This window comes from Vulpes lagopus, chromosome 21 (assembly GCF_018345385.1).
Source record: "Vulpes lagopus strain Blue_001 chromosome 21, ASM1834538v1, whole genome shotgun sequence".
In the NCBI taxonomy this organism is placed as follows: domain Eukaryota; kingdom Metazoa; phylum Chordata; class Mammalia; order Carnivora; family Canidae; genus Vulpes; species Vulpes lagopus.
The window spans coordinates 14,825,653-14,841,609 of NC_054844.1; the positions used below are offsets into that span (position 1 = coordinate 14,825,653).

The 15,957-nt window shown below is 35.4% G+C and overlaps 1 protein-coding gene across 3 annotated transcripts in view; it reads right to left on the minus strand.

Annotated features, from left to right (window-relative positions):
* EPS8 (epidermal growth factor receptor pathway substrate 8) overlaps positions 1-15,957 on the minus strand; it is a 176,082-nt gene that overhangs the window by 115,785 nt on the left and 44,340 nt on the right. For 2 of the 3 annotated variants that reach the window (XM_041736174.1, XM_041736170.1), the window contains exon 2: positions 3,405-3,475. The exons of the other annotated variant lie outside the window; for it this stretch is intronic. The gene's annotated coding sequence lies outside the window, so the exon portion shown is untranslated. The remainder of the gene's footprint in view (positions 1-3,404; positions 3,476-15,957) is intronic. 3 annotated transcript variants of the gene reach the window in all.

Genomic DNA, 15,957 nt, shown 5'->3' on the forward strand with positions numbered 1-15,957 from the left:
TAAGTTATAATATAGCACACTCCTCTTTTCCTTCACTCTTCTTCAGAAAAAAAAAATTATTTTCTTCAGAAAATAATTATACTACCCATATAATGAAAACAATAGAGACAGACTGCATGACCTCCCTTATCTACATGTAAATAAAATAATCTTTTTTTAAGAAAATCTTTAATAGCACAAAAGATCTATTAGATGTTAAGTATTGTTTTAAAAAACAGATTCACAAATGACAAGCTTCCATACAACATTTCAATATTCCATTTATTCATTTGAGAAATGCACCTCAGGTAGAAAGTTCAGTCAACAATATATCTTATAGTATCTTAAAGGCATGTCTTTATATCATCTGGAAATAAATCCTTTTTGGATAGAATAATCAAAATGTTCTGGGCAACTGTTATCCAAGTTTTTCCACTGATTTAATCAAATCCCCTAAACAGAATCTTTGTCCTCTTGGAAATATTTATTCTCTTTTCAAAATATTTTTAAGGGTTAAGTTCCAAATATAAAACTTTAAAATAAGCTTTTCACCATTTTAAATGTTTCACTCACTAGGGTTTCTTCACCTCATGCAAATTTCACCCTAAAGATTCAAAGAGCTAGAGTATTTTCCAAATAGAAACATCTTTTTTCTAGTATTCTTGCATAAAAAGATTTCATTGCATTTTATGTAAGCATCAGTGATTTCAATCATACCCAAACGGACAGCAAGAAGCCACTTGATGTGCTGTTATCTAACCCCTACAGCTTGTATGCTCACACTCTAAAATGAAAGAAAGAAAATAAAGTGTGCCAGTGTGTAGGCAAAAGGAAGCTGAATGATTAATCACTATATATTTCTGTTCTTTAAAATCTGATTTTGTAGCAGAATGTTTTCATCATATCCCTAAAACAAACATACACTGAAAAGGTAAATGTTTTAAGTGCTTAATACTTTTTTGTGTGTTGTTTTTGCAAAGATAAACAGTTTAGATAACTGCCTACTTCTGAGAGTAATTAAATCCAAAGTTAAACTGTGCATTTCATAAAATTCTAACCCTATTCTCAGAAACACCTCAATAGTGACCAATTAATCCATCTCCATAAGTCTGTAGTAACTTCAGTCAGACATGTTGACCTATCTCTACGTTTAGACTTTCTTGTGTTAACAAAGATGGCCAGTGTATCAAAGAATCCACAACTACACACAATTTCAACAAGAGACCTGATTTATCAACATGGTATTTTGTTACAGGCTTACCTATACATAACTCCCTTTGGGCTTGATCTCATGATCATGACAATGATGATAACAAATTGCGGGAGGAGGATAAATCAGCAATGACAATAATTATCTGAGCACATATTTATGCTCCATATCATCCATCCTGAGCACTTTCTTTCTTTTTTTAAGATTTATTTATTTATTTGAGAGAGAGAGAGAGCATGTGGGACCAGAGGGAGGGAGTGGGGGGGGGGGAGAGAGAGAATGAATTTCAAGCAGTCTCCCTGATGAGTATATAGCCAGATGCAGGGCTCAAACTCACAACCCTGAGATCAAGACCAGAGCCAAAATCAAGAGTTGGAGGCTTAACAGACTGAGCCACCCAGGTGACCCCATACTGGACATTTTCTGTATGCTATCTCCTTTAATCCTAACAATTCTGTGATGTCAGTAATAGTTATACCCATTTTATAATCATGAAGTTTAAGGCTCATGAGGATACATACCCAAAATTTTATAAATGTTTGATGGCAAAGATGGTGATCAGGCTTTTTCCTATAGCCTACAATCATTGTCTAAGTAAAAGAGCAACTGATACAAGCCCTCTACAATTAATTGTTTCTTTAGACTGGTCAATTACCTTTTTTGGGAAACCAAAAAAATGACTTATAAGTGGAACTAAGTAAGCCACTTGTTTACTAAATAAGAAACATTTCTTAAAATTACAAAAGAATATGCCTTGTGATTGTATCTAGAGAACACAAGGATAGTTGCTAGATGACTCAGCCAAGCAATAAATTCTAGGTAAAAGTGGCAGCAGAATTAAAACTGTTGAGCTGGCACTGGAGATTAAAAAACAGGTCCCTGATAGCTGTGAAGGACCTTGAACACCACCCCCTCAGTCACTCCACAAAGAAATAAGTACATTGTGTGAAAAAAAAAAATCACATTTTCTTCTAGACTAAGACACAGATATAGCAGCAGCAACATTTGACAAAAGAGGACCAAATCATCTAGCTACAGAGCAATGACCGCCACACTAGAATCCATAATACCTGAAGACATAGTGTAGAAAGATAGTAATTTTACTATCATTTTACCGATTTACTACTATCTTTCTCTCCCAAGATGTAATACTCTCAACATAGTTACTAGAAAGAAGTATAATAATCACATTTGCTAAATAGTATCCAGGCACCTTTAAAAAGCCTCAGGGTACAATTTGGGAAACTCAGAATAAAAGATTATGTGCAAAAACCTAAGCCCAAAAAGAGGTAAGTCATGACATGTGCCAGGTGAGTTGAAGAAAAAAAAGAGAGAGAGAGAGAGAGAGAGAAATAAAGGAAGTTAAGAAAACAAATGAAACAAAGAAAAACTGATGGAGTTAGAACAAACGCCCATTCAGTTTTACTCAAGCCTCATACAGCAAGGCATCCAGAAGAATGGCTAAAACTCCAGGGAAGAGAAAAAAATCAGAACTAGATTTTTTTTTTTTTTTCCCACAGCAAGAAAGTAAAATACTGAATATAAAAGCACTGGAAACGTGTAACAGGTTTCCAATAGAAAATACATGTTTAGTAATCCACAGATTAATAATTCCTCCAAATACAAATTAAAGTTTCTTCATAAGAAATTTTTAGTTCTAAAATGCCAATACTTTGAGAGCCATCTTATTGGTTTTGCTTTCTTTCCTCTGCCACTTCTTCCACTTTCCCCTCTTCTTTTGTGCTTGCCGGTTCTCTCAGAAACACTATATAAGATGGCACTGTCTTCCTACTGTTACGCTGGTTAGGCTACAGTTACATCCAAAAATTTCATACTTACACAGATTCTCTGCACATAACTGTTAATTGCCATTTAACTCACTGACAGTTCACAGTATTAATACCTACACCTTACATTTTCATAAGAAGACATTTACATACCCATCCATGATCTCAATTTATTCTCACAACATGTAATCTGGAAGGTAAGCAGAGTCAACAGCCCCATTGTTCTTATTTTAAAAAGAGGTCACCTGACACAAAGAAGTCAGGTAACCAATAAGGGGCATGAAGGTGGAGGGAGCTCCAGATTCAGCCTGGGATAATTGCATTTCACAGATAACTGTAGTATCTCTCAGAACACGTACAAATGTCAAAACTGCCTAAGGAAGAGCAGATGGCTTTAAGTATATTAATTTTTCTACAAATGGACTCACCTCAAAAACGGAAATATGCTCTAATTCTTAGGCTTCTACTTCAGTCCAATGACAGCTGTGTTAAAGATGATCTGTGAATGAAAATTAAATTTCATTTTGGAGCATAGCATGAAAGTAGTAGTTGCTTTTGCTTAATACATATATTTGTTCACTTTTACTTAAATTTTTTGTTCTCTTTTTATGTTGCTTAAAAATTATATGAATGGAAAAGATAAAGAGAAAAAAAATCATCAAAGATCAAATATTATGATGGGCACACTAACATGCCAGCTGATTTAATCTTTGCAGTAACTATGAGAAGCATTTAACTTTTAAACAAACTAAAATTCTAAGACTTATATTAAGATTTGAACATACCAATGCCTCAGAGTTACTTTATTTTGATTTTTTTTACATTTACCTTGCATATCACAAACTATATATGAAATAGGCATTTTCAATTTTTTCCTTTTTGTAGTTGGACGTGTATATTCAGCTCAAAGTCTAAAAACACATAGTAATCTGCGTATTTAAAATACAGACCACTGCTATGAGTGTGTGTTATTAAATAGCATATCTGTGTAACTGACAATATTATAATGTATACATTGTGAATAGGCATCTATCCATTAGAGCATTAAATAATCCATATGGTGAAAATTTTTTTAAAGTTAAATAACAAGACAAAGAAGTTGTACTTTAAATTTAAAAAAATGATATCTAAAGAAAATTAAATTTAAAAAAATGATCACTAATACCATATAATGCTTAAGAACTAATAATTTCAGTATGGTCTTCTTTGTCATGTGACTCTAACAGCAATGAAAAGGGTCTTTGGAGTACAGGAGTTCAAATTCAAATCCCAACTCTATATCAGCACTTCATTCTTCTGTTCAGATCCTCATATAATATAATCTCACTTGCCTAGAGGCCACACATAAATGACAAAATCAGCAATGTCACAGAGTAAATTAAAAAGTTACATGGCTAGTTAAATAGATGCCACATAGTCTATGTGCTAAACTTCTCCATTTCACTCAGAAGATGCCCTCAAGCTCAGTTTAAATCTTTCAAAATCTTATTTTAGAAAAAGTTCAAATGAATTTAGTAATCAAATCAATCCACAGCAGGTTAGAAGCACTGGTCAGATGCATTCAATCTGAATTTAAATTTATTTAATTTATTATAAATTATTTAATTGCATTAAATCTAGGTTTGCTAGAGGTAACAGAAAGGAATGTCAGCAGAAATAAATTGGTAGATTATACTACCAATTTCTCTATAACAAGAGAAATAAGACATACAATGGGAAGAAAAATTCGTAAGGCATCCTAAAAATATTTGATACAGAACCATAGGACTGTGCACTATATTACACCATATTACAATCCAAGTAGTATGCACAATGATATATTATCTTCTGTTTAAGAAGAAAGTACTTGACATGTGAAAGAAAAATTACCACCGTAAGAGTTTAAAAATAAATAAATAAAATTCTAATATTTAAAGAATTATACTCCCCAATGACTCCTATTAAAAACTCAGAAAGTGATAAAGAATCAAGCATTTACTCAAACTTTTTAATATAAACTGTTCAATTAGCTAAACAAATAATAGTTGCGGGGAAGTTTTTCTTTATAGATAATAAATCAATCTAAAGTAGCAATTAAAATAACATATTCTGCAACTCCTAATGAATTAAAAGTATCTACCCATAAGAGCTACTAGTATCAAAAGAAGAAAAAAAACAAAACAAAACAAAAGAATAAAAACCACCACATATTATGTCTCCTGAGAAAAGAAGAAATATCATTCATATATTAGGAAGTAAGAAAGAGAGAGAGAACAAAGAGAGAAAAAGAAATAAGAGAAGGGAGGGGGGAAGGAGGGAGAGGAAAGAAGGAAGGTAGAAAGGGAGCGAGGGAGGGAGAGAGAAAGGGAGGGTATCTGAATTTAAGCCTCTGATCCTTCTACCACTTTTTAAAAAACATATAGGAGAGAAGGACGTGTTAAACTATACCATAGAGACATCATCCGCAATACCTAGAAAAATACATATTAATAATTATAAAAGACATTATTTTGACACTGAATCATAAAAAGACATAAAATCATTGGCAAATTGAATATTAATATTTAACAATACTCAGAATTAACTTCGTTTCAGCTACGATAAATATGGTCACAACATTTTAAGAGTGTTTTTATCTGTTAGAATAACAGACTAAAATATTTATAAATACATTGGTAAACCTACCTGCTTTGATTCACACAGGAGGGAAGAAGTGGGCAGATGGATGAACTAAGATTAGCCAGAGTTAATAACTGCTAAAGCTTGATGTTTGATAGTGGCTACATAGGAGTTCATTCTATTATTCTGTCTACCTTGTATATTTGAAGGTTTCTGAAATAACAGTTTAAAAAATATGTATGAGGTATACAGCACATCAAAATAAATGGTACTTCAAGTATTGTAACAGAAGTACTTTTAAGAATTTAAAAATTGGGGATCACTGGGTGGCTCAGTGGTTTAGCACCTGCCTTTGGCCCAGGGCATGATCCTGGAGTCCCAGGATTGAGTCCCACATTGGGCTCCCTATTTGGAGCCTGCTTCTCCCTCTGCCTGTGTTTCTGCCTCTCTCTCTCTCTCTCTCTGTGTGTGTGTGTGTGTGTGTGTGTCTCATGAATAAGTAAAATCTTAAAAAAAAAATTAAAACTTCACTACATGTTCACATGACAGAAAAAAATGTTTTAACAAAATAATAATGCTAACTAATGTCTCAACTAGTAGGTATTTGTCTCAATTGTTTAGCTAAAATATTATGTTCTGTATGTAAGCAATGATCCACCTCATTATTAAGTACAGCTAGTACACTGAAAACAGCAATTTCTCTGAAAATGGAAAACTAGTGACTTTAAAAATATAAGCAAACTGCCAGACTTCAGATTGTTTACATTCAAAGTTTTTCATTCACTTCATCTGGCACTAAGAAGGCTCATGTTGAGCTAGAGGAGTGCACAGTTTGGCTCAAATCCTTCCAGTTTGGATAATAAGTGTGTAATTTAAATTATTGTATGATGAATCCTGTTAAGTGAGAAACAGTTGTATTCGACACAAAAGGTGAGAGAGAACACAAAGGTGTTCTTTGTTCACAAAAGAACAAAGGCTTTGAAACTCAATTTTTGATCCATTGCTTATGAGTTTCACATCATCTCAAGCAAGTTCTAGTTCCTTCATCTGCAAAATGAGAAAAATAATTTCTTCCATATAATGTTGTGATATATGGATTTGGTTATAATAGATTCAATATATTTTCATCTTTTATATAAACTACAGAAGTGGGTCCTTACAAACACATTTCCTAGCATTGTTCTGTTAGTGTTTCACAGTAGCTAATATTCTAATTGACTACATCCAATTATTATTCTGCTACTTAATAGTATTGTTATGCTACCTAATATTAGACTCACTTCTCTCCAAATGCCAACAGTATTTCCCATTGGTATAAATAATAATTTGGAAAACACATATATCTGATGTACTAAGAAACGCCTTTATACATTGCAGCTATGAGTGTCCTTTATGTAATCAACAGGACAAGAATTTGCCTCTAACTTTCGTTTATCTAAGTTGTCAAAGATTTTGGATATACAATATTGTTACAAATGTTTAAAGACACATTGCTTTCAGTCACAGAGCCAAATTTAAGTTACATCTGAAATATATTGGTGTTTGAAGGGTAAATCTATACTAAAAAATATCAAAGTAAGTCACTGAACTAATGCTTCTAAAAGAAAATTCTTACCCTTGAAGACAAAGTATCAACAAGAATGGGCTTCCTTCCAAATCATCCAATGCCCTAGGGCATTTTGCATGTACCTTAGAGCACTTATCTTGTTACAACTTATCATGTTTTATCAGTCATTTCTTTACATTCCAACTATGGGATAAACTATTCCGACTGTGGGGGCCCTATAGTTGTAATATGAGCTTCAAAAAGACAAAGGGCTTATTTTCTTTTTGTATCATCGGCATCTGCAAAAAGACTTATTTTCTTTTTGCATCATCGGCATCTGCGTAGGGAGTGCCTGGCAGCAGCAGGTGCTTAATATGCATTTGCTGTAACATACAAGTATACATACCTTCATTCTCTAAGGAATTCTAGATCAAATCATTAAATACCCCTTTGCCATATCAAATACTCCATGATGGGACTGAGCCTAGCACACCTGAGACTAGACCCTAAGAGATTCCATTGTGGTCTTAACCTCACTCCTAATTCCGCAGAGGGCATATCTACTTCAGATCACTCAAATTCAGCAGACTGTATCCCTAGGTTCCTCTTCCAGGCATAGCCTACAATCTGTAAGACCAGCTAACACTTACTGACAGGACTCTATGTGTAAGGTCCTACAGTAAACACAGCATAAACCTTAGTTCATGTGTTCCTTTGATGACCTGGGAGTAAGTGTTAGCATTATTCTCATTTTATAGGTTAAGGTGAAGGCTTAACAAGGTTATGAAACATGTCCAAAGTCCCAATGTCATAGAGCACAGTTAGGATTTGAGCAAGGTCTGTCTGAATGTGGTCCATATTCTTTTTTTTTCTTTTTTATTACAGATTTTATTTATTTATTTATTCATGAGAGACACACACACAGAGAAAGGCAGAGACACAGGCAGAAGGAGAAGCAGGCTCCATGCAGGGAGCCTGACGCAGGACTCAATCCCAGGGTCTCCAGGATCACGCCCTAGGCCATAGGCGGCGCTAAACCACTGAGCTACGGGGGCTGCCCTGTGGTCCACATTCTGAATCACTGACTCCTGAACAGAAGACTACTAGTAAACAAAATTTTTCAAAAAAAGAAAAAGACTCTTAAAGTTCCTTGAGATGATTTTAAATGTTTTTAAATAAGCTTTTAAAAGCGACATTAGTTTCCTTTGGGGAGTCCTTCATTTTTCTCTTAATTTTGTGACATACAAGGGCCCTTCCATTCAGAGCATATTAACCAACAAAAACTACTCTAAGATGGCAGCAGAGTTGAGGATTAAAGTGATTACAGAAAAAAAGATCTGAGCAGTCTAGAAATCTAGTGAATAAGAAAAGAAAAATAATAAAAAGGAGAGACGCAGAATCTAATTGTATAAAGGGCTAAATCACTATTGATGACTAAAACCTCTAGAGAACTTAAAGCTACAAAGCACATACGAATACACACACTAATTCACTAAACAGGTATTTCCTAAGGTGCAAAGCTGCACCAGAACATAGATGTCATGTAGATTTGACATGGACACTTTCATTAGAGCCAGCAGAAATAGTATAGGCTAATGAGTAAGACACTTTTTTCCAAGTTTAAATCTCAGCTTTGACAATTACTGCATAGTTTTAGGAAAAGCACTTCTCAACCACTCTGAACCTTGTTTCCAGGCATGTAAAATAGAAAGAATACCTCCTTTGTAGCAAAATTATAAGAATAACAGTTAATATATCATGCTGTCCAAAGCCATTAACCTAACAATATCTTTGTGGACTGGTAATGACAAGACAAAGGTAACATCCTTTAAGGCAACAACAACAACAAAAAAAATGGTATTTTTAAAGACCTGGATATTCAAAAGTAGCAAAAGCAAAGAACTAAAAGCAATTAGCAAGCTGTTCTCAAGCTTAGATTCCCAGGCAGAACTGGACTACCTATACAGGGTCCCTACCCAGAAAGGTCTATCTGAAAAACTGTTCTTCACCAGGGCAGGCTTTAAGAGCAAGCAACGAGGCCGGTTAGCACATACTTTTTCTTTTTTTTTTTTTTTTTAAGCTCTGTGTCTACCATGGCACCTGAACTCATGACCCCAAGATCAAGAGTCACATGCTGTACTTATTGAGCCAGCCAGGCACCCTGGTTAGCACATCCTTTCTAAAGTGTAAAAGCTACTGGGAAACTATTAACCACTCCCAACTTAGATTAACCAAATTGCTTTCCTGACAACACCATGTTGGGATCAGTGATCAGTGACTGTCATTCTTAAGGACTAAGGAAAAGTTTTCACCTAGAGCAAAGGTGAGCCAGAATGGAAATAGTACTTGTAACAAAAAGAGCTGGCCTCTTCCTGTTTCATCCTACGAGATACCCTGTGACACCTCCTTCTGCCTCCTTCCTTAGTCAATTAATCCTTTAAAAACTGTTATTAAATGCAAACACCTGCTCAAGGCCCGAGGCATACAAGCATGCACCATGAACAGAAGAGTGAAGGCAAGAGATCAGTAATAATAACTAGAATCTGTTTGCTTCATGCCAGGCTCTTCAAGTCCTTCCCATTTTTAATAACTTAGTTCTCACAAGTCCACAAGGTAGGGACTAAAGAAAACAAAAACATTCATTTGGGGAATATAAATAATAGTGAAAGGGAATATAAGGGAAGGGAGAAGAAATGGGTAGGAAATATTCAGAAAGGGAGACAGAACATGAAGACTCCTAACTCTGGGAAACGAACTAGGGGTGGTGGAAGGGGAGGAGGGCGGGGGGTGGGGGTGAATGGGTGATGGGCACTGAGGGGGGCACTGGACGGGATGAGCACTGGGTGTTATTCTGTATTTTGGGAAAAAAAAAAAAAGAAACATGGAGAACTGTAATAACTTGCAAATCTATTCAGCCACTAAAGCAGTGAAGTTGGACTCAAATCCAGGCAGATAACTAGTGTGATAAATGCTGGAACGCCAGTTATGGGAACATCCTGGCCTCAGAATTTAAGTAAACTGGATGAAGTTAATAAGTATGTTTTAGCAGCATCTGGGTGGCTCAGTGGGTTAAGCGTCTAACTTCTGATTCTGGGTCAGGTCATGATCTTACCACGGCAGACTCTGCCCTCTCCCTCTGTTCCTCCCCCACTTGCTCTCTCTCTCTCTCTCTCTCTCTCTCTCAAATAAATAAAAATCTTTAAAATGAGCAGGGCAGCCCGGGGTGGTCTCAGCGGTTTAGCGCCGCCTTCAGGCCAGGGCGTGATCCTAGAGACCCCGGATCAAGTCCCACATGGGGCTCCCTGCATGGAGCCTGCTTCTCCCTCTGCCTGTGTCTCTGCCTCTCTCTCTCTCTCTCTCTCTCTCTCTCTCTCTGTGTGTGTGTGTGTCTCATGAATAAATAAATAAAATCTTTAAAATGAACAAATAAATATGTTTTAAAGTCTTAGAAATCCTTAGAAATACACAAAAATAAAGTAAATAAAGACATAGGCCTCATCTTTAAAATTTTCATGGACCATACAGATAACAGCTCAGGTTCACTATCTCTTGCAGAAACGTCAATAGTTGTTACATTTGGTTTCACTCATTCAAAGAAGTTTAAAAACAGTACATAGTGAGTGATTAGGGCAATACATTGCCCAAATGAAACCAGTTAGCATTATTAAACTAAATTACAATCATAACAAAAACTGTGATTACATCATAAAATATCACGAAACCACTCCAGGAATGAATGAATGGCTGAAAGGTAAGGCCATTTCCTGTAACACAAGGTTTCCCATGAGGTTACACATCCAACTAATACTTTTATTACAGAAGAAGAAGCATCACACAATCAGGCCAGTAAAGGTCTTTTTGAGGTGAGCCTGCCCACACCAGTTAATTAACCAGATGTTTCATTCAGTGACACATTTAATAGATAAGTTATTTTTTCTTGAAGCAACAGTCTTAAGGAGACTTTCTGGAATTAAACTGCCCTCAGTTCTACCATGTAAAGAGATTAGTCCTATAATACATGTTATCCTACTAGTCAATCCTCATTATCTAGAAGCATAATTTAATATTTACATCAGTCCCATATTCTTGTCTACCTAATAAAACCTTCTCCTTGGTTTCCTAATTTATTCAAAACTGAACGTGATCTTCCCCACAAAACAAGTTTACTCTCCAAATTTACTCATTTATTTTAATGCAACTTCCTTTCTCCCCATCACTCAGCTTGAAACTCTAGTTGTTACTGACTTCCCCATCTCTTTCACTCTGGATCTCCTCATACCAGGATTATCAAAATAAGTTTAACTGGTCTTCCTATTTCAACTAACTTACCCTTTTTCTAAGACTGTGAAAATTTTCTCTTAAAAAGCAACACTTTTACTTTGCTTTCCTCTGTCCCAGAACCAACGATGGCAACACAGAAGATCATATAATAGAAGCAACATTAGGTTTAATAATCAAGAAGCCAGGGTAGCCCGGGTGGCTCAGAGGTTTAGCGCCACCTTCAGCCTGGGACCTGATCCTGGAGACCCGGGATCGAGTCCCACATCGGGCTTCCTGAATGGAGCCTGCTTCTCCCTCTGTGTCTCTGCCTCTCTCTCTCTCTCTGTCTCTCATAAATAAATAAAATCTTTAAAAAATAATAATCATCATCATCAAGAAGCCTGGGCTCCAGCCCCAATTTCTCCATTAATTAATCTGAATGATTCACTTTGGTTTCCTTATCTAGAAAACATGAGTCCTAGGCTCTAAGAGCTCTGCAATCTCTTACCTTGAGAGCAACAAATCTCTTGTTTTGGAATCCATGATCTAATTCCAGGAATACCTGAGCTAATCAATCTCATCTACAACTATCCCCCAGCAAGTATTCTCTGATCCAGCTACTCTCTGCATGCTCCCAAATATGTCAGTCATGCTTATATTGTACTAATTCCTTCTCTAAAATGACTTCACCTTTCTCTTACCAAAAACAAACAGGAATTAAATAAGGATTTTTTTTAAGATTTTATTTATTTATTCAAGAGAGAAACAGAGACACAGAGGGAGAAGAGGCAGAAGGAGAAGCAGGCTCCCTATGGGGAGCCTGATGCAGTACTCAATCCCAGGACCCCAGGATCACAACCTGAGCCAAAGGCGGATGCTCAACCACTGAGCCACCCAGGTGCCCCCACAAGGAATTTTTTATACAAGGTTTTAAACGAGGAATTATATTCTTTTTTGTCCTTTTCTGAGATTTGCAAATTCTTTACAGTCACTCCGTGTTATGTATGTACTAAATGCTCAGCGAAAAAAAAAAAAAAATCCTAAACCAGAGCTAGAAGGTTAAATTAACTCAACATACAAAGCCTAACCTAGTAATCATCAATAATATATCCTTTTTTTTCCTAGAGATTTTATTCATTGTACAAATCTGGCCCTGTTAACACTAAAATTTAACCTATGTAAGCTATGGCTCCAATGAAAGGACTCAATAGTTAATGAACTGATTTTATTTTGGTTCTCTTAAGTGCACAGTCTAATTTATCAGTGCTCAGCTGAAGTGGATATCATATGTAGCTAATGTAGTTAGTGAAAGTACCTAATCTTAGTATATGAGTAAATTCACTCTGTTTCCTAGAAACTCAACCAATTTTTAAAAATCAAACCAAATTATTTTATGAGCAAGTTTGTTCCAATAATATCAATTCACTAATTTTATAAGTTAAACTGTTTTTGTGAGCTGATCTGAGAACTTCCCCAATTACCATCTTCAATACTGCACTGATAAGAAAGTGTCAGTTGATGAAATAATAACCAGGGAGGAAAGTGCAACCCATTCTCCATTCCCCCAGTGGTCATTCAGCTTGCAGAACAGAGAAATCAATGACCCAGAGATATCATACAGACCTGATTTTTACATACAACAGAACAAATACTCATTTACAGAAAAAACTCAGTGCCCCATAACATACTAAAAAGAGTAAAGAATGTGCTATCAGAAGGTCTGTGCCAAACTCTACCACTTATTAACTCATAGCCACAGCAAAGTCTCATAAACTCATGTCCTCAGATTTCTCATCAGCAAAATGGGGGATCATCATAATACCAGCCCTGCTTACTACATAAGACCTCTGAGGCTCAAATAACATAATTATGTAAAAGTGTTCTGGTAACTGCAAAAATGCTTCACGATACAAATTATTATGTAAGCAATATTCATAAGTCACTCACTCACCAATTTTAAGTATTTATTATCAAATAAATTTACCTAGTAGGAAAAGTAAAATGACTAGAGAAGAATCATCCTTAATGATACCAATTTTCTAAGTCTGGGATTTTATACATCTTGCTCTTTAAAGTAGGACACACAAAACTCTACGCAAACGATTTTAGGCAGTTAAGTGTCTGAACACCTTTTCTGAAAGATCTCTAGGGAGAGAAATTCCACAGCTCTCTTGGTATTTTTCCCTCTGGAACCGAACAACTCAAATCAAGTATAAAAAAGTTCCAATTTTTTTCATCTGATATGAAGAAAATAAAATATACCAAGTTGGTATAAAACAGAATAACTGGCTATAAAAATTCTATTATACAACAAGTTTTATGGCAGAGACAAAATATCCAAGGTATAATGGACCTAAGCTTTTTCTCTTTCATCAAATTTCTCCTTGCAGAGGTAGAAACATACATTGCCTAAAAGAAAAAAATGCAGATCAAGTTTTCTTAAATTTCATAATGGAACACTAAGCATGACACCTACCAACCTAGAATATAAAACAAGGTCTTCTTTTCAATCCATATCACACAACATCAGAACTTCATACACTTGTCAAATGTTAACATTAAACTCCTCACAAAAGCAAATATTAAGACAATTGATACTAAAAAAAATTTAAAGCTCATTTAGCCAAATTTCACAAGATCCATCCCTGAATTCTCTTGGCAGAGCTGAGTGTAACGTACCCAAAATATAGTACTTTCATTGTTACCAGGATGTTTTTATTACTTAACTATTTATGGTTATGCCTTAGGCTCTCACTGAGGGACAACATAAGAAATTCTTAAAAGAATGTTTTTATTCTGGCTTCCAAACTGTCCAATATGTTATTTCATACATCTTTTAGTAAGATATCTTCCTATAGCAAGCACTCTCTGTCTGCGGCACTTCACTGACAATTCACAAGTTACAATTTATTGAAATTCTTATCTGCTTGTCTATCATCTCCCCTGGACATTAAATGTAAGGGCAGAAACTATATCTTATTCAATACTATTTCTCAAATACTGAGGGCAGTGCCTAACACATAAGGGAGCTTAATGATCATTTATATAATGATTAATCATATACTTCAATTTTATTTTCTTAGGACATATGTTCAGTCCTAAATACAAAATAATCTCCTTTATAAAAAATAAAAGAAGCCATATCTTCATTTATCTTCTCCATTCTTCTTAGAACTAATAGAGGAATTAATAAATATCTGATGATGAAGATGACCATGACAACAATGATGTCAGTAGTAGTGGTGGAAAAACAAATTATCCTCATCCAAACAACAGAGAACAAGCACTTTGTTATTCATTAAAATCAAATACAAAAATAGTAAGCAATCATCTTTGTATATTAAAATTACAGATCCATTATTTTCCTTTTTTCTAAGTTCTCCAACAAGGAGATTTCACTTATGCTCTCCTACACCAGTAAAAATTCAGTTCCTCAAGAATCTAAACTGGCTATAGTAATTCATCTAAGAAAAATTAATCACCTGCCATAGAATATTTACATTCCAAAAACCTCAAGCTTCCGCCTTTTGCCCCCTATGTCCATGATTTCAGAGGATAACTTTCCTTGGTTTCCTCCTGCTGAGGATGACTGCTTGAAGAATTGGACTCTATCTTTCTGAACCTGCTGGGTGCTTGGATGAAGATAAAGAGAAAGCAGAGAGCCAAGAATGACAGTGATCTCCTCCTGGAGAGGACACACCTGCCATTCTGGTGCTCAGTGTGCATTTGCCATGGCCCTGCCCTAATTCCAACTCCAGTTTTAGGTCTTACCTGGCAGAAACAATTATTCTTGATTAGCAAGCCTAGCTTTACACAGTATCCTATGCCAGACACCCAGTGCACAAAAAGAGAGAGAGAGAGAGAGAGAGAAAATATTCCTATTTATACATGAAACTAAAGTTTATCACAATCAGGAATGATTTGATCCCCTAAGCAATCTAAGTACTCAATAAAGATAATACATTGAGAAGAAATTCCTTTAAGTGCATCTATCAAGATAAGCTTTCCTCTTCAATAGAATCATTTGGTTTGTGCTCTGGATAGGTTTCACTTCCCCAGAGAAATAGTATTTGGAAAGTATACATCATTATGGCCTAAAATGGCCCATGCCAGAGTCCAGATATAAGAGCAGATGAAAAGGTGTATTCAACACCTAGAGATACTCACTCTAGCACCCAGATTCAAGAAGTCTAAACCAGTGACTACTTGCTTAACACAACAGGATGCCAAAATAGACCAGCAAGAATGAAAATAGGGATCCCTTTCATTACCTTGTTGAGTACCTGAAAGCACAGCTTTATTCACGACATTAAAAAGAAACAGATTTCTGGAGTTGATGCGCATTAAAGTGTTGGCTATTTGTATAAGCAATTTTTAAAAGCATGTTTTAGAAACATATCTACCTATTTAGATATTAGGCTTAACTCAAAAAGGAGTATCTTATATAACAATAGTCCTCCTTTCTTCAGCATCAAAAGGATTCTCTTTCTGAACCCTTCAGCTCAAATAAGAGTATAATTAGAGAATAAAACTCTTGTTATATTAGACAGTAGATGTTGATAATAAGATCCTGAACT